We start from the raw sequence: 24,233 nt of genomic DNA, 5'->3' as shown, positions 1-24,233 counted from the left end.
AACCCTCCTTGTGCATCCAATCCCTTCAATGTAAAAACCAACACTTTTCAAACATACAGTCCCAGGGGACCTAATGAAGGTCCTCGGGTCTGCCATCAGCATCTGCCTGCACGTATAGACATACTGCCCAACATCCATACTGTGCACAGGAAAAAGATAGAGCTTGCTTTCCCTGTATGTAAGGCCATGACACTCCCTCCTCTGTGTAGCTTAAAGGGAACCTGTTACTGCTGTTTAAAAAAAAAAAAAAAAATACAGTTGCTGGCAGGTTCCCATAGAGCACAAGGGCAACATTTCTTCACCTGATAAAATCTCTTCTCAGAAAACATAATTAACATTAATTCTCTGCTTGGTATCCAGGCAGAGAATCTAGCGAGTCGAGGTGGGCGTATACATGTGTGCGAGTCTAGTGGCTTGCCAACACCTACTTTCCCTACATCATCCAGCTGTCTGGGCTGAATTATCACACAATTTGTCCACGGCTGCCATGCACAGCAAGTGTTGGCGCATGCGCGGCTTTACTGCCTAGCTTTGCTTCGGCGCATGGCAGCCGTAAGCATATGTGTGATGATTCAGACGACAGCCGGATGACGTAGGGAAAGGAGGTGTTAGCGAGCCCCCAGACTGGCACATGTATATGTATACGCCCACCTCGACTCGCTGGATTCTCTGCCTGGTTACCAGGCAGAATCAATGATGATTTTTTTTTTTCCCTTTTCAGAGCAGAGATTTTATTAGCTGAATAAATGTTGCCCCTGTGCTATAAGGGCTCTATGGGAACCTGCCCGCAACTTTATTTTTTCAAACAGCGGTGACAGCTTCCCTTTAAAGAGGACCTGTCACCCTTAAAAAAGCATTAGCTATCTCCGATGCAGCGTGTTACACTACTGCAAAGTACAATAGAAAGGGGGCGCTGCCTCTTTGCGGACTGCCCCTCCCATTCCATAGGTCTGCGGTGACTGTGAGGCTTCGTGCGGCAGTTACCACCTCCTAGTCCCGCCCCCTCAGGGATACGTCAGAGCGCTTTGAGCGTGGTCCGGGGATCCTACTGTACTTCACAGCAGTGTCTGCTAGCGCTACCGGAAGGTTACTTTAGTAAGCAGCTCCCATTGATTTTTTTTTTTTTTATGGGTGACAGGTCCTCTTTAATGCCTATCTGGGCTAGCATACATTAGTGTAAAAGAGGCCTAAGGGTTTGTAAGTTCTTTTAAATAGCTGTTCTTAATTTCTTGAGAGCATTTGAATGTGAATCTGCCATGTCCAGGCTCTCTCCTGACATTGATTATTCTCATGTTGGTGAAATAACTCTGGTGGAAACTGCATTAGGGTGGATTCACAGTGGTGCCATTGTTGGTCCTTACATGCTAGCCATCTATGATGTTTTATACTGAAAGTACCCTAAGGCTACATTTACACGAACGTATGCCTGCTGGGCCTTAGCCGGACGGTCATATGTCCGGTGTCAAGGAGAGGTCAGTCACCTATAGGACTAGATGGCTTCTTCCAAACAGAGTAATTCATTCTAAATTAATACATGACAACAGAATATTTTCCCACAAATCTTTATGTACATTTCCTCTATATCATGCTTGCCCGCAGATTACACTGTATTATGGTGAAAGGGTTCATACAATTGTCCTTAATAGACAAACCTCTTAGGCTGCTCACCCCAGCCCCTCTCCATAGGCATATACAGGGCACGGCACCGTATCACGTAGAAAGATAGGACATGTCCTATCTTTATATATCCTATTATCCTGGAAGGAAGAATCCCTTGCCAGGAAAAAAAAAGCCAAACTGAAAAAAGTATATGAAAATATAGAAAGCTTTATTACATACAGTACATTAGAATTATTAAAACATCAGGTGATGAGGGAGGAGGAATAGAGGGGACATCACCGGACAACACATGGAAGGTAGGAAGTATATATGTACGAAGGGGTAAAGACAAACTTAATTGTTGGCAAATAATCCAAAGATGTCATATCTGAGGAAAGTACATATTCAATCAGGCATGCGCCTAACATAAAGTTACAATGTTATAAATGTCTTACCCTGGTGAGAGAAATCGCGTTCCACTGTCCGGGATGGCACCTTCCCCGACGTGCGTTTCGGCTCTATTGAGCCTTCGTCTGAAACAGCCATATTTCAGCCATATTTCCAGGTGCAATACCTAGGGATCCACACTTGTGCATAATCACTATATGATCCCACTCTCTCTGTTCTAGATATTGTGTTTTGCATGTCCTATCTTTGTACGGTGCTGTGAGCCCATAGAAGTGTATAGGGAACGTACACTCGCCGGCCGCTTTATTAGGTACACCATGCTAGTAACGGGTTGGACCCCCTTTTGCCTTCAGAACTGCCTCAATTCTTCGTGGCATAGATTCAACAAGGTGCTGGAAGCATTCCTCAGAGATTTTGGTCCATATTGACATGATGGCATCACACAGTTGCCGTAGATTTGTCAGCTGCACATCCATGATGCGAATCTCCCGTTCCACCACATCCCAAAGGTGCTCTATTGGATTGAGATCTGGTGACTGTGGAGGCCATTTGAGTACAGTGAACTCATTGTCATGTTCAAGAAACCAATCTGAGATGATTCCAGCTTTATGACATGGCGCATTATCCTGCTGAAAGTAGCCATCAGATGTTGGGTACATTGTGGTCATAAAGGGATGGACATGGTCAGCAACAATAGTCAGGTAGGCCGTGGCGTTGTAACGATGCTCAATTGGTACCAAGGGGCCCAAAGAGTGCCATGAAAATATTCCCCACACCATGACACCACCACCACCAGCCTGAACCTTTGATACAAGGCAGGATGGATCCATGCTTTCATGTTGTTGACGCCAAATTCTGACCCTACCATCCGAATGTCGCACCAGAAATCGAGACTCATCAGACCAGGCAACGTTTTTCCAATCTTCTACTGTCCAATTTTCGATGAGCTTGTGCAAATTGTAGCCTCAGTTTCCTGTTCTTAGCTGAAAGGAGTGGCTCCCGGGGTGGTCTTCTGCTGCTGTAGCCCATCTGCCTCAAAGTTCATCGTACTGTGCGTTCAGAGATGCTCTTCTGCTTACCTTGGTTGTAACGGGTGGCGATTTGAGTCACTGTTGCCTTTCTATCAGCTCAAACCAGTCTGCCCATTCTCCTCTGACCTCTGGCATTAACAAGGCATTTCCGCCCACAGAGCTGCCCCTCACTGGATGTTTTTTTCTTTTTCGGACCATTCTCTGTAAACCCTGGAGATGGTTGTGCGTCAAAATCCCAGTAGATCAGCAGTTCCTGAAATACTCAGACCAGCCCTTCTGGCACCAACAACCATGCCACATTCAAAGGCACTCAAATCACCTTTCTTCCCCATACTGATGCTCGGTTTGAACTGCAGGAGATTGTCTACATGTCTACATGCCTAAATGCACTGAGTTGCCGCCATGTGATTGGCTGATTAGAAATTAAGTGTTAAGGAGCAGTTGGACAGGTGTACCTAATAAAGTGGCCAGTGAGTGTATATCGGCCATATATACGTCCCCCATACATGTGTGTGAATGTAGCCTTATGCAGTAAAAATTGTCATTGTTCTGTTGTCTTAAAGAGATGTTCCCATCTCGGCAAATAAATGTTGTTGTTTGTATAATGAAAAGTATCAGTATCAATTCCTAACAGTTTTCTAGATCTCTGCTTGCTGTCATTCTATAGAAAGCTTCATTGATTACTTCCAGTGGACAGAAATCTGACCCTGGTCACACAGGTGCATGGCTCGTTATCACCCACATCTCTGATTTCTCTCTGATACTAACAAGGTGTGCACCTGTGTGACCATGGTCAGATTTCTGTCCACTGGAAGTAAACATGGAAGCTTTCTATAGAATGACAGCAAGCAGAGATCTAGAAAACTGTTAGGAATTGATAAAGAAAGTATATTTGAAAATTGCATAACTGTTCATTATACAAACAATAACACTAATTTGCTGAAATGAGAATACCCCTTTAAGCTTACTAAGAAGCTTTTCATCTCCATAATACTACTAGTAATACTCATTTAGCTATGTTTTAGCTTTGTCTTCAATCTCAGTTGTCTAATGTGGCAGAGCCTGGACCCGCATCGTAGCATTGGAGGTTGCCCTTGCTTTAATTAACATTTACGATGGACATTCACATATCAGGCTTTACCGATAGAAGATGTGTAGAATGTGCTATCTAGACACCATGATAATTAATATGTTATACATACAAATATGTTACAGCATAAGGGCACTGGCTGAATTCATGCCTTTTTTTTAGGCTATCCAATGTAAGGATACCTCAGGCGGATTCCCGACATATTCACATACAGCATAACCCACCATATGCTCATACAGTGGGATATGTCATCCTGTTTCTCCATCTGCAGGAGACAGTGATTGACTTCTGTTGATGATTCGTTGTCTCCCAAAATAACTGTGTTCATATGGACAATTATTTCACTGGGTGAACACCCTGCGCACATGCTCAGTAGAGGCCGATGATGGATGACATAGAGTTACCGCTGAGTGAGTACTGTCCCCTCCAGTACGAAGCAGAGGGGAAAACACCTCAATCTGCCACTATCGGGACACATTTAGCATATACGTTACAACGTAAAAAATAGGGTGTTATTCCTCACCCTGCAATGACACACAGGGTGTTAATAACAGTCCACAGGACCATTGTTTGCGTCCCATAAAACTGTGCACGTTGTGAGCAGATAGGCTCATTCATGGTCGTATTCTTCCTGTGGATTTTACTGATGGCATACCGAGACATTACTTTATCACCTGATTCAGACATCAATTAGAAGAAAAAAAAATTGGAAAAAAGTTTTACAGGGACAGGACATGATAAAATCTCCACAGATATCTTATCTAAAATGTGGCATTTCCTTGCAAATATCTGAATACTGTATGTAACACTTTAACTTTCAGTCTCATTTTACTAACCAATCTGGGGACCACTGTCACCCCATCCTCCTAATAGATTGTAAGGCCGCGGTCACACGTACCGCTAGGCGTCAGTTCATAACGCGACACCAGCGCACAGGGGGCGGTCCTCGGCCCGAACGAACAAACATGCGTTTCCAGAGAAACGCATGCGATCGGCTTATCAATCGCATGCATTTCCCTGGAAACGCATGTGCGTTTGGGCCAAGGACAGCCCCCTGTGCGCTAGCGTCGCATTATGATGGACCCCTAGCGGTACATGTGACCGCGGCCTAAGCTCTTGCTAGCACAGCTCTCAGGGCGCTGTCCCACTTTGCGTTTTGGCTGCGTATGCCAACGCAGACCAAACCGCACTCACCGGGGCAAACGCAGCCAGAACGCAACGTGGGACAGTGCCCCCAATCCTATTGTTATGGCCATGTTATGCCTCATTTTATCTGTATATGGACATGTAAAGTGCTGCAGAATATTATGACGCTATATAAATAAAGATTATTTATTATTGTTATCATTATGCTTCAACAATCATAAAACATAGTACAAACAGCACAAAGACGCCCTGCGTAAATGCAGCCCCACCCGTAAACACAAAGTAATATACTTGCTTGCTGAGATGGTTTAAGAACACGTGCAGAAATAAATCAGTGATTCTTCACACAATTTACTGAAACCTAACAATTATCACCTATATTTAATTAGTTTTATCCTAATGTCAAGAGAAATGAGAGCAGTGAATGTATGTGTTTATATCAGTAATTTTCTTTTACTGATTTTGACCTGTAAATTTATTGTCAAAGCTCTATATATCTATTCAGTACACAGCAAACCGTGTCCTTCGATTATAACGTGTTATCAAGAATAAAGGTGGTTACACCTAGATTTTCTTTTTTTTAATAATGTAATCTAGATAGAAAATGATTTCTGTATAGAAAAATGAATTGCATGCTGAACTAAAACAAAATAAAATGAAAAACATTTTTTTGCTTTGTGCAACGTATTAAGGATTTTAATAAATTCGCGATATTACAATTACCCGTATATACCGTACTTGAGTATAAGCCAACCCGAGTGTAAACCGAGGTACCTAATTTTACCACAAAAACCTATTTCGGCTTATTTACCAAAGGTCCCGCGGCCGGACTGAGCACAGGATTTAATTTTGAAATTGTGTCGCAAGACAATGCACTTACATACAGTGGGAAGAAGAAGGTGAACTCTGGTGGACCTGAGCAGGGGGAGCGGCAAATGGAGGAAATCGGGCGCACTATCTTTGTGAATTGATAGTCGACAACGCACAGGGGGGATCGCGACAGGACTGGCTAAGTAAATGTGCCTCATTGAGTCAAATTCACTCTCTAATAAAATGTTCACAGCAGCCCCTCCAATTAATAGATTGTCCAGCAGAGTGCCCCATTAGTATAATGCCCAGCAGAGTGCCCCCGTTAGTATAATGTCCAGCAAATTACCTCTATTAGAATAATGTCCAGCAGAGTGCCCCCATTAGTATAATGTCCAGCAGATTACCTCCATTAGAATAATGTCCAGCAGAGTGCCCCCATAAGTATAATGCCCAGTAGAGTGCCTCATAAAGAAATAAAGTTAGTACTCACCCTCTGCCGCTGTCCCCTGGCGTCCTTTTCTCCCCGCAGCACCACTTCGGGCCGGCAGATGCACATCTATACGATCTGCCGGCACAGAAACTATGATGTCAGCAGATGGTGACACTGCTGTGTCATAGATTTTGTGCCGGCAGATCGCATGAAGGTGCATCTGCCGCCCCGGTCGGAAACCTAAGGAGGTGGTGCTGGGAGAAGAGGATGCTGGGGTTATAAAATCGGGTTATACTCGAGTATATACGGCAAGTAACCTGTAACATCTTGACATGTTGTTATATCTGGACACCATAAAAAGAAGCTATAGCTTTGCAAAAATGGCAATCCGCACACCCAAAACTGTTCCCATGCTTTTGCATTACAGATTTAAAGACATTACAAACGCGCCAGGTAAATGCAAGACTGAACTCATGTGTTTTGACCTAAACGCTTGTGTATGGCAAGTAGCAACATGTGTCCGTTTTAACTGTTGTTACTTGTCAAAAAATTTTCGGTCAAAACACATGTGTGTAATGTGTTTTGTTTTGCAATGTGTTTCAAAAGAATAATAGGAATACAGTTTAAGGTCACACGCAGGGGCGTAACTATTATAACTATTAGAGGAAAAGGCCCATAGCAGACTTCTGAATGGGGCCCCCTTCCCACTTAAAAATTATACATATTTGTTTACTCACAGATGCTATTTACAATCACACATTTATCTGCACATGTGTACACATATAGACCATATACACACATACAGTGCCATATACAAACATACAGCATGTATACGCACACCGTATACACATACTGCATACACACATCACAGATACAGCATTTATACATCACCTATATGTTACATACATAATAGAGTACATGCACACAAATGTGTGCCCACTTCAGCGAGCTGGCGAGGAGGAGGAATGAGTGCTTCTCACCCTTTCCATTTCCATAGAGCAGCACAGGGCTGGCGTTATAACACAACAAAATATAGGACGTTTTCTATATATCGCTGTGCACGTTCATGGTGCTGTGAGACAACGAGTGCTCACTGCATCTTGACCAGGTGTCAATGGGGCCTGATATCCGGCCGCAAAAGGTGTGGCCGGATAACGGTCCCCATTAGGTTTGTGGGAATGATCCCTTAGGCGGTACAATGTGCAGCATATGCATTTAATGGTGCACATCCTCAACTCTTTAGTGTGTCAGGTCCGATGATGGGGCCCCTTGACACTGCGGGCCCCATAACAACTGCTGTGGCTACTACCACTGTATTTATGCCTCTGGCCACATGTACACAAAAATGTGCTGTCTCCATTGCAGTAAAACAGACCTTTGGTCTCTTGTTTTCGTCCCATCTTTGATCGCCACTGATGACAATAGAAATGCCTGCCGGAGCCTCATATAGGATTAGGGCCTGCTATATAATTTGTGGCCTGGACAGACAGTGAGTGACAGCAAAACTGGAGCACGGATCCATTGTTTGCAGCTTGAGAACAGCACATCTTTTTGTGTGGCAACACACCTCTATCACAGTCAAACTCTTGGGTAGTGCCTTGATCACAAAATCTACAACTCTTTTTGGCAATTTTCCTTTCCTCTGCATTTTCAAGTTGATTTCCGTCTACTCTCAGACTACATTCTACACTTTTGCTGTTTTATAAAATTGATTTTGTTTGCCTCCACTTCTCAAATATAATGTTATGATGAATGAAACAAGCACTGACCATTTCATGTTTCAGTGATAATTTACAGTAAAATGTAGGGAGCGGTGCTGGGAGTAGTAATATGGCTTTTTGTCCTGCCCTTACCTGTAGCGTGTGCTTTATGACTCCTGTTTAATCACTTCTTCATCTGAAGCTGGAAACATTATATATAAGGTTAATAAATGAACAGGCTGTTGCTCAGGTGAATCATCCTGAAATGACATGGTCACTATGCTATTAGGGAGTATTATTCCCTAAATAAACAGACTTTGATAATATAATAAAAGCATACTTTACATGTATGGTATAGTCATATTATGAGTAAACAAAAAAGATGGCCACTGATACACAAATTATTTTTCTCTCAGTCCGTCACACAGACATACACAGGCAGATGGGAGGGGGGACAGCAGGATCAGTCATAATCTCCCACTGCAGGTCCCTCCTATTTATCAGTGTTCAGAAATGTAAGCAAACACTGAGACCCCCACTGATCAGCAAGTTAGGACCTATCCCATGGATAACTTTAGTTTGTGGGAAAACCCCTTTAAGGCAGTAAAAACACACAGGTAATTTATGTAAAAGAGTGGCCAGCCCCTTTAAAAAATGTATGGAAACATAGTTAAAACATGTGGCCACATACATGGACTAAAATTACATGTTTTAGGCCACATTAGGCCATGTATGTGGCCACATTTTCATAATATGATTAAGGACCCTATGCAGTCTGCAATGTGTCACCTTTTAAGTTTTTTTCTATACTTTTTGCCTGTGGTGGTGGTCATCTTTATTCATTGGATTACACCGTGGAGCCAGACCACGCTGACTTTTACTGCCAGGCAATGTTACCTGCATTTGGATCAGTGGGTGAGATGAATGATTTTCTTTTTTGTTTTGCATAGACATATTCGGGCACATTTACTTACCCGGTCACCAGAGTTCACATAAAGTGCATTGTCTGACTATAATGCACCGTGTGGCGATTCACTAAGATCCTGTGCCTGATATCATGAATGTGTCGCTTCCCCACTCAGGTCCAACAGAGTTCACCATCTTGTTCATGGTGCATCTAAGTGCTTCGGCAGGCGACATAATTTGAAAGTGGAATCGCGCTCAGTCCAAGTCAGACGGATTGTCCTACAACACCACAAAACAGTAAAGACGGTGTTAGCCAAACACTGGTCTATCCTAGCGAAGGACCCATATCTCGCGACCCAGTAGGTCCTTAACTCACGTTCAGAAGAGCACCCATATTAAAGAACATACTGGCACCCACAAAACTGCAAAACTCGAAAAAAGTGAAACCAAAAATTATGCAGAACACCATGTTCCCAGAATTAAAGGAAGCACCTGTGAAATCATGCTGCATCGGACGAGATCCTTTACATCGGTCTCAACTGGAGAACAATTCAAAATCAATTCATTTCTGAATGCGCCTAAGATTTCGTCATTGATCTATTACAATGTCCATGTACATTGCAGTACATAGGAAGAATCATCCAGACCTAAGGAAAGGATGAATACACATCGCAGCAAAATAAAGTCTGGTTTTCAATTACATAGCGTGTCAAGACACTGTACTTCACACCATGAACGCAATTTCAATAGCTTAACCTTGGTCCCAATAGAACAGATCCCTAAAGACCACCCAGACAGACACAGCCAACTAATCAAAAGAGAAAATTACTGGATCTTTAAAATGAACACCATGTGTCCCTATGGATGAGACACTGGAAAGAGTATAACATTACTAAATCCATGTGTATCTTCATGGAGGAAGCCACAGCACCGCAAGATTAAATCCCAAAAAGTTTTATTCACAAGTTATCCAAGCATGATAAGTGCGACGTTTCGATTCACAATGAATCTTTATCAAGCATTAACTTGTGAATAAAACTTTTTGGGATTTAATGTTGTGGTGCTGTGGCTTCCTCCATGGAGATTGTCTCTTCCTGGGTTTTGGCATCAGAACCTCTGGTTGCGAGCACCACCATTTAGAAATCATTACTCAAGATTGGAGATTGCTGCCCTACTACTCTGTTTTTCTAAATCCATGTGTATACCACCATCAAATCTAATAGAAAGAGGGACTCACATTTCTTATACATAATTTCCAGATGATTTGGAACTATTTACCTGTTTTTCCCCATGGCATATAAGACATATTTCTCAGACCATCCGAAATGTAGGTCTATATAACACCTTTTTATGTTACCTTTACTTCAAGACCACTTCCTATATTATTGTAGTATATCTTGTCCATATGCTCCTAACATAGATTTATGCCATTTTTCCATATTGAGTTTTGCTATATCTTGTCCATACACTCGTAACATCAAGTGATGCCATTTTGCTGCCACATGAATAATCCCCCATTATTCCCTGCCTCATTATCTACACCCTATTCCATCGTAGCGCAAGTTCCACCAAGTTCTCCTTTCTTCCTGCAGTTCAGCGCAGCCTCAACATTATATCTTCTCCCCCGGTATATCTAATATCCCAAAGCACAGGACACGCAGCATTATCATACCTTACCATCTGGAGCCTTGGACACATAACTATTTTCTCTATCCTTTAATGTTTGATGCACTGTGTTGTTTTTACTTGTATTCAGGAGATCTGGTTAGTGATGTCTCTGGATGCAGGAGCATCAATTACAGTGAAAGGGGCGTTTCTGAGGAAGAGAGAGGTTGACTTTAGTGTTAAAATCTCCGCCTCCCTGACTTAATACAAGCAATTTACATCTCACTTCAAAGTAGATTTTCTGAATGATGCCAGCACCCTGGGTCATGAAAGTTAAGTGATCTGGAAAGTAGGTCAGCTGCTTTACAACATACCGATAGTGCTTTTTTAGGTCAATTTCTTCTGACAGGTTCCCTTTAAGTAGAAATATACAAAAATACTTGAGTGAATTAATTGATTTTAAGGAGAGGGGGAGGTTAAAAGACAAATGGCCTATACAGAAGATAGACCATTAATATAATATTTGCAATGGTGATGTAGCTGCAATACCATTCACTGTCTCTACTTTGTATACTGAATGCATGTAGATAGGGGAGCATTTGCACAAGGACCACCGGTCCTTCATGCAGATAAACTTGTGGGATCCTAAAAGTCTGTTGGATGCTCAGAGTCAGATTCCAAGAATAGACAATCAATGCAAGTTACACCAACTCAGAGCTATTTCCTTTTGGTGAGCATATTTATATTGATTTCATGTCCTTTAGTTGTAATATATTTTACAAAAATGTACAGTAAAACATAAGCTGGAGACCCCCTTATTAGTCCAGCTGCCCATGTATGGATTTCTTCTCAGATGACATCTCCATAGATTATGTTTCAGTGGGAGCAGTTGGATGGCATCATGTATTCAGTTCACCTTGTGCTCTTGGTGTAGACTCTCTGCAGAATAATCATTAAATCAATGACAGAATCATTTATCAGGACTAATCACCTTCTGCTATTAAAATGTGAAGCATCTGGAAGTATCCAGGGGAAATTTTTGTGAACTGTGACCCTGTAAGAACACCTACAGGAAACTTGATGCTTGATGAGTTGGTAACAGTTTTGTACTTTTATTAGAGATGCCATTCCTAATTCTCTATTTAAAGAAGCACCTACAGGATTTTTTTATTCTACAATTATGTTTCTATACCCCAATTAAGAGAACCTGTGACCATTCATGCTATGTCTATTGTAGTAAATATGTGTATTACCAATCATGCTTTATTATTACATCCATTCTTGTTAGTCCTCTTCATTCTACATTCACTTTAGCTCTCACTTTTTGTAACGCCACCACCCACCCTTGATGCTCCCTTTTCTGTAGGCTCCCCACTTATAATACCTACTATCTTTAATTTGTGCTTTCCCCTCATCATAATGCCTTCTTTCAGTGTTAACACCCCTACACAAACACAGGAAAGCCCATTGGCTACAAGGAAGTTTGGTGAGAAACTCAATTCATGTACTTGTGGAATTTCCCTGATTGAACCTAGAATGAACTATTGAATTCAGCATGTCGGAAATACACAGGAGAAGAGTGAAAAAAACAGAAAATACCTTTTTGAGACTGAGTATATTTGAATAGTAGAATACTACCCTGTTTCCCCTAAAACAAGACAACCCCTGAAAATAAGAAAAAATATAGAATTTTTAAAAAAGGTTTAGAAAAGATGGCACTCAATATATTTTTTAGAGATGCTTTTATTCTTATCCCAATCCACTTAAATGCATATGACGTTTCGGTCAAAACATGACCATTTTCAGATACAGTAAATAGCATACAAGGTGAAAATACTGGTGGGTAAAATATACAACATACATATACACTCACCGGCCACTTTATTAGGTACACCATGCTAGTAACGGGTTGGACCCCCTTTTGCCTTCAGAACTGCCTCAATTCTTCGTGGCATAGATTCAACAAGGTGCTGGAAGCATTCCTCAGAGATTTTGGTCCATATTGACATGATGGCATCACACAGTTGCCGCAGATTTGTCGGCTGCACATCCATGATGCGAATCTCCCGTTCCCCCACATCCCAAAGATGCTCTATTGGATTGAGATCTGGTGACTGTGGAGGCCATTTGAGTACAGTGAACTCATTGTCATGTTCAAGAAACCAGTCTGAGATGATTCCAGCTTTATGACATGGCGCATTATCCTGCTGAAAGTAGCCATCAGATGTTGAGTACATTGTGGTCATAAAGGGTGCCAAGAAAATATTCCCCACACCATGACACCACCACCACCAGCCTGAACCGTTGATACAAGGCAGGATGGATCCATGCTTTCATGTTGTTGATGCCAAATTCTGAACCTACCGTCCGAATGTCGCAGCAGAAATCGAGACTCATCAGACGAGGCAACGTTTTTCCAATCTTCTACTGTCCAATTTCGATGAGCTTGTGCAAATTGTAGTCTCAGTTTCCTGTTCTTAGCTGAAAGGAGTGGCACCCGGTGTGGTCTTCTGCTGCTGTAGCCCATCTGCCTCAAAGTTCGACGTACTGTGCATTCAGAGATGCTCTTCTGCCTGCCTTGGTTGTAACGGGTGGCGATTTGAGTCACTGTTGCCTTTCTATCAGCTCGAACCAGTCTGCCCATTCTCCTCTGACCTCTGGCATTAACAAGGCATTTCCGCCCACAGAACTGCCGCTCAGTGGATGTTTTTTCTTTTTCGGACCATTCTCTGTAAACCCTAGAGATGGTTTTGCGTGAAAATCCCAGTAGATCAGCAGTTTCTGAAATACTCAGACCAGCCCTTCTGGTACCAACAGCCATGCAACGTTCAAAGGCACTCAAATCACCTTTCTTCCCCATACTGATGCTCGGTTTGAACTGCAGGAGATTGTCTTGACCATGTCTACATGCCTAAATGCACTGAGTTGCCGCCATGTGATTGGCTGATTAGAAATTAAGTGTTAACGAGCAGTTGGACAGGTGTACCTAATAAAGTGGCCGGTGAGTGTAGGTTTCAATGCTTATATACAAAATATACAAGGAATAAAAAATAGTCCATGTGTGTTGATAATTAAAGTTGAAGTTGCTCTAATCCCTCAATATCAACACACATGGACTATTTTGTATTCCCTGTATATTTTGTATATAAGCATTATATTATTATTACTAAGTATTTTCACCTTGTATGCTATTTACAGTATCTAAGGAAGGCCATATTTTGACCAAAACGTCATATGAATTTGAGTGGATTGTGATGAGAATAAAAAATATAAAATAACAAAGGTTTAGAGAAGATGAGTGCCATCTTCTCTAAACCTTTCACATATCTGTGGTTGGGACCTAAGTTTTGCAACATGAAATACTAGAAGGTGTTCTGTGAAATTCCTTTAGAATCATAGAATTTTTTTAAGACTGATGGCAGATCAGTTTGGGATTGGGCGTGGGATTGGGTGTGGGATCAGTTTGGGATTGGGCGTGGGATTGGGTGTGGGCCCCTCGAAAGCCAAAGGAGATCCTCCATTGTCCTAGACATGCCTCCCACTGCTTCCCAGAAAGCTTTGGACCCCTGCATAATATGTGACACTTGGGAGGTATGGGTTACTGAGATAATATTGAGGTTCAGATATGCCAAGTAGTATTTCAGGTAACTGGCCCTCCCATCGATCACTGACCACTGAACTGAAAATAGTTGGTGGCAAGGGCTAGACAGGAATTAAGAGTGAGAAAAATATCTGTTTAAACAGAACCTGTCAGCAGATTTTTACTAATAAACCCAAAGTTCTCAAAGCACTTTACTAACTCTTGCCCACCCTGTCTTTTTGCTAAAAAAATCATACTTCCTATCCAGAAAATGGTTGACATTGTTTTCTGCTCTTCCAAAGGGAGGGAGTAATGACAGAGATGTCAGAGACATGGGTATAGTCACACAGTGACACTCGCATGAAAAACATGTGTCCCTTGTGACATACTGCTCCTTCTAAAAGGCTGCCAGGTAGGCTTACAAAGTTCATTTATTAGTGAAATTCTGGTGAAACGCTCCATTCAAGTAATTTGCAAATAGGATCAGATAATATTTGCATGAGGTTGTACAATGGAACCCCAGACTGAACTTAGGAAACAAACCAAAAAGAAAGTGGAAGTGAGTAACACCAGAACTCAGAATAAAAATTACATTATTTATTTTATATAGGTAAAATTAATAAATTAACTTTATCCAGAAGAAGATATACAGCAGAAAACAGTGCAGGGCACCGAAACGTACACATTTACAAATAGCAACATATAGTGGCTTTACTAAGGGTCTGCGGCCGCACTTTTGTCAGACTTTTCAACATTTTCGGGTTTTGCGTGGCTGTGACAGGTGTTTAACAGGGGATTGTGTCGCAGGCGATCGGATTGCGTCACATGTGATCGGCTTTCATGCGACAGAAATTGGAGGGAGTGGCCGTCGGACGATCCAACTGATTCGGACTGAGCGCTGGATTTAACTTTCAAATTGTGTCGCAAGATAAAACACTACATGCACCAGGAAGAAGAAGGTGAACTCTGTCGGACCTGAGCGGGGAAGTGACACATGCAGGATATCTGGCGCACGATCTTAGTGATTAGCGGCGGAGTGCATGATCGTCGGACAATGCACTTTCGGTGAACTCCTCCGGATGGGTAAGTAAATGTGCCCCATACTGTGCAATATATTCAAGTGTAGAGTAAGACAAAAAAGTTACATTTGCACAGTCACAATATTCTTGCAGCTGCAACACAAATGAGACTTGGACACTTCTTAAATACATGTGCAAGCAGTTTGCACATATATGCAAAGTCCGACAGAAAACTGTGACTAAGCGCAGGTGAATGGAGTCGGGCCAGTGAAACTTAATTCTGCAAACTTCAGCAGGTATAGGAACACTTATGCCTGTGTTTCGAAATGCAATGTAAACACCACATGTGAACGCAGCCTTAACCCCTTAATGACCGCCCTATCGGGATTCTACGGCGGTCATTAAGGGTACTTCTTCTGACGCGACGCCTTTCTACGGCGCCGCGTCAGAAGAAGATTTCGGGACATCGGGTTATTATAGTGCCGGTGTTGGGCTGTGATATCACAGCCCAGACCCGGCACTAACACCCGGGATCGGAAAAACTCCGATCCCGGGTGTTTAACCCCTTACACGCCGCGGTCAAGCATGACCGCGGCGTGCAAGTGTGTCCCCCGTGGATCGGACCCCCCCGGTGTGCTTACCGTGGGATCCGATCCCTCCTGCCGCTGCCCCGGGTCCCGACGAGTGACCCGAGGCTGTCGGCTCCTCTTCTCGCCGGGTCCTGCCTTCCTGGCAGGACCCGGTTGTAAGTAACTGAGCATGCGCGGCATGCTCAGTTACTTACACTATACACTGCAATACAAGTGTATTGCAGTGTAAAGGCTTGAATAAGCGATCGGATGATCGCTTATTCAAGCCAAGAAGTAGAAAATGTAAAAAAGTTAAAAAAAAAAAATTAAAACTTTTTATAATATAATTAAATAAATAAATAAAATAAAAGTCCCATAATCTCCCCAGTAACACATAAAATGCATATACAGTAAATAAAACACAAAAACATACATATTTGGTATCACCACTTCCGTATTAATCTGTACAATAAATCTAAATCAATATTGAACCCGCTCGGTGAACTACGTAAAAAAAAAACTCGGAAAACTTCCCATAATACACAATTTTTCATCAAACACCATCACAAAAAATGTTCTAAAAAGTGATCAAAAAAAGTTACGTTCCCTAATATGATACGACTGAAAAGAACAACTGTTTTCGCAAAAAATAAGCCCTCAACCAGATCTGACAACAGAAAAATACAGAAGTTATGGCCCTGAAAAGTTGTCAATAGTAAAAACAATGCGATTTTCTCCAATATTGGTTTTGCTCAGGAAAATAAGCAAAAATAAGAAAAACTATATAAATGAGGTATCACCGCAATCGTAGTGAACCAGAGAATAAAAATAAAATATTATTTTTACATTACGGTGAGCGGGGGAAAAAAAATGCTAACAATCCAAAATAAAAATTGATGATTTTGTTTGTGTCCCCCTTGAAATAGTTAATAAAATCTCAAGAATAAGCTTTAGACTCCCAAAATAAATTATCTGTACATTGTATCTCATCCCATAAAAAATAAGCCCTCATATGTTTGTATTACCAAAAAAAATTAAAATGTATAGGTCATACAATGTGACAATACAAATCTGCTGTGAATGGCGCTGCTTTCATCCTATGCCCGGCCCTGCGCCCGTACAGCAGTTTACCACCACATATGGGGTATCAGTAAACTCGGGAGGAATTGGGCATCAAGCGTTGCAGTGCGTTTTATCATTTAATTTATTCTGAATATTTCAGTTTTGGCCTAAATGAATGTATTTTCCAAAAAAATTCAATAGTTTCTAAATCGCCATTTTAAGGTCCATTTTTTTTTAACCCATGTGAAACACTTAAAGGGTTAATAGACTTAATAGAAGTTGTTTTACATACGTTGAGGGGTGAAGTTTCTATAGTGGGGTAATTTATGGGGTTTTACTATTATTTAGGCCTCTCAAAGTCACTTGAAAGCTGAGCTGTCCCTCAAAATGTGAGTTTTGGCAATTTTCATGAAAATAAGAAAAATCGCACCTAAAGTTCTGCACCTCATAACATCCTAGAAAAATGACCGGAAGCATAAATTATCATCCCAACATAAAGCAGATATTCTGTAAATGTTAATTATCAAACTTTTTGGGTAGTTTTACATCTTGTCTGGAAACCAGAACATTTCAAACTTGGAAAATGAAGAATTTTTACAAACTTTTGCCAAATTTTCACTTTTTTTCAGAACGAAATGCAAAACTTATCACTTAAATTTTATAACTAACATGAAGTACAATGTATCACGAGAAAACATTCTCAAAATCACTGGGCTATGTTAAAGCGTTCCGAAGTTATAACCAATTATCGTGAGACTTGTCAGATTTGAAAAATCGAGTCTGGTCATTGAGCTGAAAACTAGTGTCGGTGATAAGGGGTTAAAGAGATTTCATCCATCCACAAAGAATGTGATTGTACTGAAATTTTGCAGTTGTCCCTGAAGGTGGCAATATAGGCACATGTTATAGGCAAGCGACATAACTAGTAAAATCCCTTAAATACTGCAGGAAATGCTGACAAAATCTAGCAGCAAAATTAAATAAAAGTATTATATCCAGTAATTACATTTTTACCATAATACTGGTGGCTACATTAAACTCTTGCATATATATATATATATATATATATATATATATATATATATATATATATATATTTATAAATACATTATTATATTATGAGATAGGAAATCTTGGCAAGGCATATCCATGTATATGATTATCAATCCAGGTAATTATATTTCCAGCATCCTGTCTGGATATTGGATAATAGTACCACTGAGACTACTGACTCAACTACAAGTAATAAGGAAATGCTGCAGAATATAGAACTTCTATTTTGTTTTGCCCACATTAATTTAATATTGACAGTCAATTACCTTAAAGCTTTTCATCAATTTCGAAATTACATTGAAGCAGTGAACATGCTATGAACTAAAGAACCAGGAATATATGTAAAATAAAAATGGACACATATATGTATACACAAATATAAAGGGGTTGTTCAGGAGTTAACCCTTTGCCGTCAAAGCCAGTTTTTAACTTCTTGACCAGGCACTATTTTTTAGTATCTGCCATGTGCCCTGTATAATAGTAAAACGCTCTAAACTATAGAAATATACCCCTCAAGGTATGTAAAACAACTTTTACAAAATCTGTTAACCCTTTAAGTGTTTCATAGGCAGGACCGCAACTAGAAATTTTGGGGCCCCTGAATGACAAGATTTTTGTGTGCCCCCCCACCCCCACTTTTGATCAGAATCTTTATAAATTCATTTTCCTATATATAGTTTCTTTGAATCAATAATAGCGAGTACAGCACCCCCAATTTATTATATATACTATACCCCTTGAACTGATTACATACAGCACCCCCTAATTCATTAAGGGTGTGTTCATATAACATAAAGCACAAAATGCATTAATAATGCATATACAGTATAAACTGTATGGTATCCAGCACAGACTACCCCCCAGTAGAAAGGTACCCCAGCACACACTGCCCCCCAGTATTTAGGTATCCAGCACTCACTGACACTTCAGTAGATAGGTAGCCCAGCACACACTGCCCCACCCAGTAGATAGGTAGCCCAGCACATACCTCCCCCCAGTATATAGGTAGCCAACACCCGCCCCCCCCAGTATATGGGTAGCACAACACACACTGTCCCCCAGTACATAGGAAGTCCAGAACATAAAAACTCAACTCAGTACTTACCTTGCGGTGTCACAGTGCATGGATCTGTTGGCTCTCCCCTCGAATTGCCCTGATCAGAATTGTGTGCGTCTTAGAAGCAAAGAGTGCTGATTGAGAATAGGAGTTGGACTGCAGCTCATGGCCGGGCCCAGTACTGCAGTCTGACAATTCCCCGTCTGATGATGGCTTTGTCTGTATCCTACACCAAGCATGGGAAGAGGGTTTTCTGCGACTGTGGGTCCCTTCTTCTTCTCGGGCGCCCTGAACAGTCACACTAAACCCCCCCAGATGGCAGCCCTGATCACACGGGTTAAAACTAAATGGAAGTGAAAAATGGAAGATGAAAGCAGCAACATTCAGAGAAGATTTGTATTGTCACAAAGTACTGGCTATATTATCTTTTTTTTGGTAATGTAGACATATGAGGGCCTATTTTTTGCTGGATGAGATACACTATACTTCATTGTAGGAGGTCTAATTCATGAGATTTTATTAACTATTTCAGGATTGACACAAAGAAAATCATCAATATTAATTAGTAAAGGATTTTTAGTGCTTTTTTTGGCTGTTCACCGTACAATAAAAAAAATCTTTTCAGCTGTATAACTTTAAAATATAAAATATAAATATGTAATATAAACCTATATTTTAAAAGAGCTAACTGAGGGCTTATTTTTTGCAAAAAGAGTTGTTCTTTTCAGTGGTATGGTTTTGGTGCATGTAACTTTTTTTTTATTGCTTTTTTGAACATTTGATGAAAAATTATTACTGGAAGTTTTAACTTTTTTACAGCATTCACCGCCTGGGTCCAATATTGCTTAAGATTTATTGTACAGCTTGTTAAAGGGGTATTCCCATTTCGGCAAATTAATTTTATTGTTTGTATTATAAAAGTTATACATGTTTTTAATATACTTTTTGTATCATTTCTTTACTATTTCCTAGATCTCTGCTTGCTGTAGAATGACAGCAAGCAGAGATCGAGAAAACTTTGAGGAATTTATACAGAAGTACTTTTGAAAGTTGTAGGACTTTTCCTTACACAAACAATAGGGAAGGAAAAAACAAGACAATTTTTTTTTATTTTCACCCAGTCTACAGATTTATTAAATGAAAAGCTTATATATGATTTACATTTTGTTTGATCCCGTAACCTGTTTGTTTGATCCTGTACAGTTATTAAAAAAAACAACTGAAAACCTTTTTATTTTAAAATGTAATTTATAATATGCCACTGAGAACTGAACTTGCTATGGTTGGTGGGCATTGCTTACAGGTATTGAGCTAACCCTAGCTCTTATTCCATGCTCTGAGTAGGAGCTCAGGTGCCCCAAACCCAAAGGTCCCGCACCAAGGCTGTTAAAGTCCAACAGCCATGGTGCTGGACCTTTGTGTTTGGGAGTGGAGTAATGGTTATCATATTTATATGCTCTATGGGGGATATTTATCTGGAGTATGTGAGTGCATACTGTTCTAGTTGCCCATAGTAACCAATCAGAGCTCAGCTTTATTATTATAAACTGCTGTGGGAAAATGAAAGCTGAGCTGTGATAGGTTGCCATCGGCAACTAAAATACTTCTGCTTTTAGACACTTCTGATAAATCTTCCCCATATATTTTGACTTACCCTTAACATCTTTAATGAAATGTATTGTCCAAGTTAGAAAATCTAAGGCTTTCTAATGATACTGTGTAACAATGAAGCTGATAACATATGAAACTGATAACTTATACATATGATTCATCTCTATAGCCGGTTTATAGAAGCTGATAATATATATAACCTTATCTGTCAACACAGAGAAAGAATAAAACCAGTGATCGCCACATCATTACACGTAATGATAATGATAATGCCAGGAAGTACAGGATCACCCAGTGTTTCTAATACACTGCACGTGTAAGTCAGACAGACAGTAGATGAGAAATGACAGGATCCATGCATAATACATGCACCATGCCTTTGCTCAGCATCCTTAGAGAAAGTCATATTTGACTGCTGGTGGGCAAATATTACAGCTCGATTTCCCAAAGCATTCATTTATGGTTATAAGCTCTGACTATTGGGGCAGTTCAGCCTTGGCATTATCTCATTCGATTTTATTATGATGCATTAAAGAGCATTTTCTCGTACATATTTCTCACTGATTTCACTTGTTTTGTTCGGTTACTGTGCATTTGGGACAAAGTTAGGAAAATCTATTGTACTAAAAGTAGTCTTATTATTTATGATATCTCTTCTAGGTACAGATACTTCTTTACATCTATAGGAAAATGAAATTGCTGATAGATCACCATGTATGTGTTTCTTCCCTGGATGTGGAGGTAATGAAACTGTCCAGCATGAAGAACTGGTACCGCCTTTCCTTGGGGATTTTGTGAAATAAAAGGTGTTCCCAAAAGAGAAAATATTGAGAAGTCCCTCTTGCTGAAAAATTATATCTTTTGTAGTCCTGTCTGTGCCAACTGTAGTGCCCCCTGTTGATAAGTCTTAAATACACAAATGGTTGGTATGGGGTTAGTAAGAAAAGTAGGGAACCTGTTTTGTGGAAACTATTGCTTTGCATTAGCTGGGTATAAAAAAAATATCCCTATAGAAGGAGTCTAAGCCTGTTAACATTAAATAAAGCTATTGAATAGGGCGCTAATTCCACTTTTAGTAAATATTACTGATTTACTGAATATTTAAGGTAACAATACTGAAGCATCTCTGAACTTTTTTGCGTGATTGATAAGAGGATGTTACTATTTCCCATGTCAAAGGGGTGTTAAAATTAGTGTATAATATAGTATACAAGGGTTTCCTAAACTGGATTTGTAAGAAGAGGTAAGAAAATTGTTCTCCATTTTACATTAACTTTCCAGCGGCACTCCCTCTTTTTCTACGCTTTATAAGAGATTATGCAATATATTGTTGCAAGATTCCAATTTAAGGAAATAATTGAGGCAAGGGGCTGAAGGCTTACATTTTATTTGTAAGTCATGGACAGAATGAAGACAATAGGATATGGATAGAGAAAACAAAGGGAGCATGCACAACACTGCTATATTCACACAGGGAACTAACAAACTACCCTTCTCGTGATCCCTGTGGGAATCCCTGTGCTTGAACTTCCCTTCCCCCATCAATCATTAGTAGGAAAATCCTTTCAATCAATAGGACCATATAATATTAGGAGGGCCTGGAACCACTCGTGCCATGTCCAGGTAGTAAATGCTTCTTTTTCCCAGGAAATAACTATTCTGGAGCATTTTGTCTTACAACTCTGCATCATACCATCATTCTGAGATTCCTCCTAGACATCTATGAACAAATTGATTGTCTTGAATTGGGAGAGGTGGCCTTTGTAGTCTTTGCCTGGTAATATAAAAGAGTTGGTCTGTATCTAAAAATAGATGTTACATAACAGCCTCTCATATGTGAGTAATCTTATAATGACCAGACTTTCATTTCATTCTATATGTATTGTTCAGTGTTCAAAGAAATTACATATCTGAAGGTAAATGCCGAGATAATGTTCCTGATGATTCTGTTTGTAATGACCTCTATTGATTACAGAAGACTTGATGGATCATCCGAGGGTAGAAGCACAGTTTGTTGGCGCCAGACTCTTTCCTCAGGGGTCAAGTCTGCTGAACATTTCTAGCTTTACTGAAGAAATCATCGTACCATCATCTCACTATTCAGCAGAAACAAGAATTCAAATAATATATGATCTCCAAACTCAATGCTGAAAATAGTACTGTATCTTCCTAGAATCCTACCACAGGTGCTAGATACTAAGTTACAGACACCTTGGTATTATAAAGGTATGAACCAAGAGTTTGGGAGTAGATGGGTTGGGAGATGATCAAAGTCAGAGATTATTGGCCAGTGCACCTTGGATGAGACTGTGATCTTTGGAGACATATTGTAAAAGAGACAACAGTAGCGAAGAAGGTTTGGGGTTTTCAGGAAGTAACAGCTGACACCAGACTGTCATTGAGTGGGGCAGCATGAGAGAAACACGATAGGGGTCTGGAAAAAAATAGCATCTAAGTGAGAATTTTATAGTGATGGGAGGCTAAAACAGGCCACAGACATTCAATAGTTGTACAATGAACAATTACATCTAGCTCAGGTTCACTTACAACCTCCCCCACCCCCTCCCCTGCCATGTTGATTGTGAGCCCTCACGGGCAGGGTCCTTCTCCTACTTGTATTCTGATCACTGTAGTTCTGTATTTTGTACTTGTACCTGTTTTTGTCTTAATGTAATGTATGTGAACCCCTACTGATTGTACAGCACCATATAATTAATGGTGCTCTACAAATAAATAATAATAATCTACTTGATCTATATATGTTTAGCAGATATGTAAAACAATATGAAGATACAAAAATTATGTTTTTACTGTATTAGTAAAGATTTTGTCCTTTTCTGATGAACATCCTAGTATTTTTATTGGGTTGAATATTGTGAAAATAGACAGTTACCTCTAAGATAGATAGTTAATGGTTATGCCAGGTCAGGGAATGGACAAAGATAGTGATCCCTGAAACTAAACCCCTTCCCAGCTGTTTTACCTAATTCCCCTACATATCCTAAGCGGTAAAAGACAACTCGTCCACATCCCTTCCTGTACCAAAATGCAGACAAAGACAAGACAATATAAACAGAGTATTATAATCACCATGTATGGCTAAAACCAAGAGGACAATGCAGTATTAAATTACTAGACAAATGGACTGTCAGAGATACAGAAAAAAGAATTAAACATAGCCCCAGTCTAACATGTGATTGGATAAGTTCTGACATCAGACATGGCAGCAATAGGTAGATATTCTGTAAATCACAGTGGATAAAATGTTAGTGAACCAGAGCAGAGTACCCAGGAGACAGATGGGTGTAGTGGAAATCAATTAAGACTGCTAGGAATGAATAAACCAGTATTCAGATTGGCAAGGACAATGACACAATCAGCACATCCACAGCTGTACTTTGCAGGCAGAGTATGAAACAGGCACATATTTTTCAGCTACCACTATAAGTATAATTGCAGTATTATAACCAAATGCTTAAAGTGGTATTCTCATCTTGGCATTCACATTAAATGGCATTCACTTCTGCCTTATATATACATTTCTTTAATTTCATGTT

General features: G+C 40.3%; 1 long non-coding RNA gene across 1 annotated transcript; it reads left to right on the top strand.

Annotated features, from left to right (window-relative positions):
• The first annotated feature begins 783 nt into the window (after nt 1-783).
• Nucleotides 784-23,346, top strand: LOC140116528 (uncharacterized). The gene is made up of 3 exons (XR_011852793.1): nt 784-1,095; nt 21,337-21,417; nt 22,652-23,346. It is a non-coding gene; the product is annotated as an uncharacterized lncRNA (long non-coding RNA).
• Nucleotides 23,347-24,233: the final 887 nt, after the last annotated feature.

Source organism: Engystomops pustulosus, chromosome 2, assembly GCF_040894005.1.
Source record: "Engystomops pustulosus chromosome 2, aEngPut4.maternal, whole genome shotgun sequence".
Taxonomy (NCBI): domain Eukaryota; kingdom Metazoa; phylum Chordata; class Amphibia; order Anura; family Leptodactylidae; genus Engystomops; species Engystomops pustulosus.
This window is presented reverse-complemented; position numbering and strand designations above follow the sequence as displayed.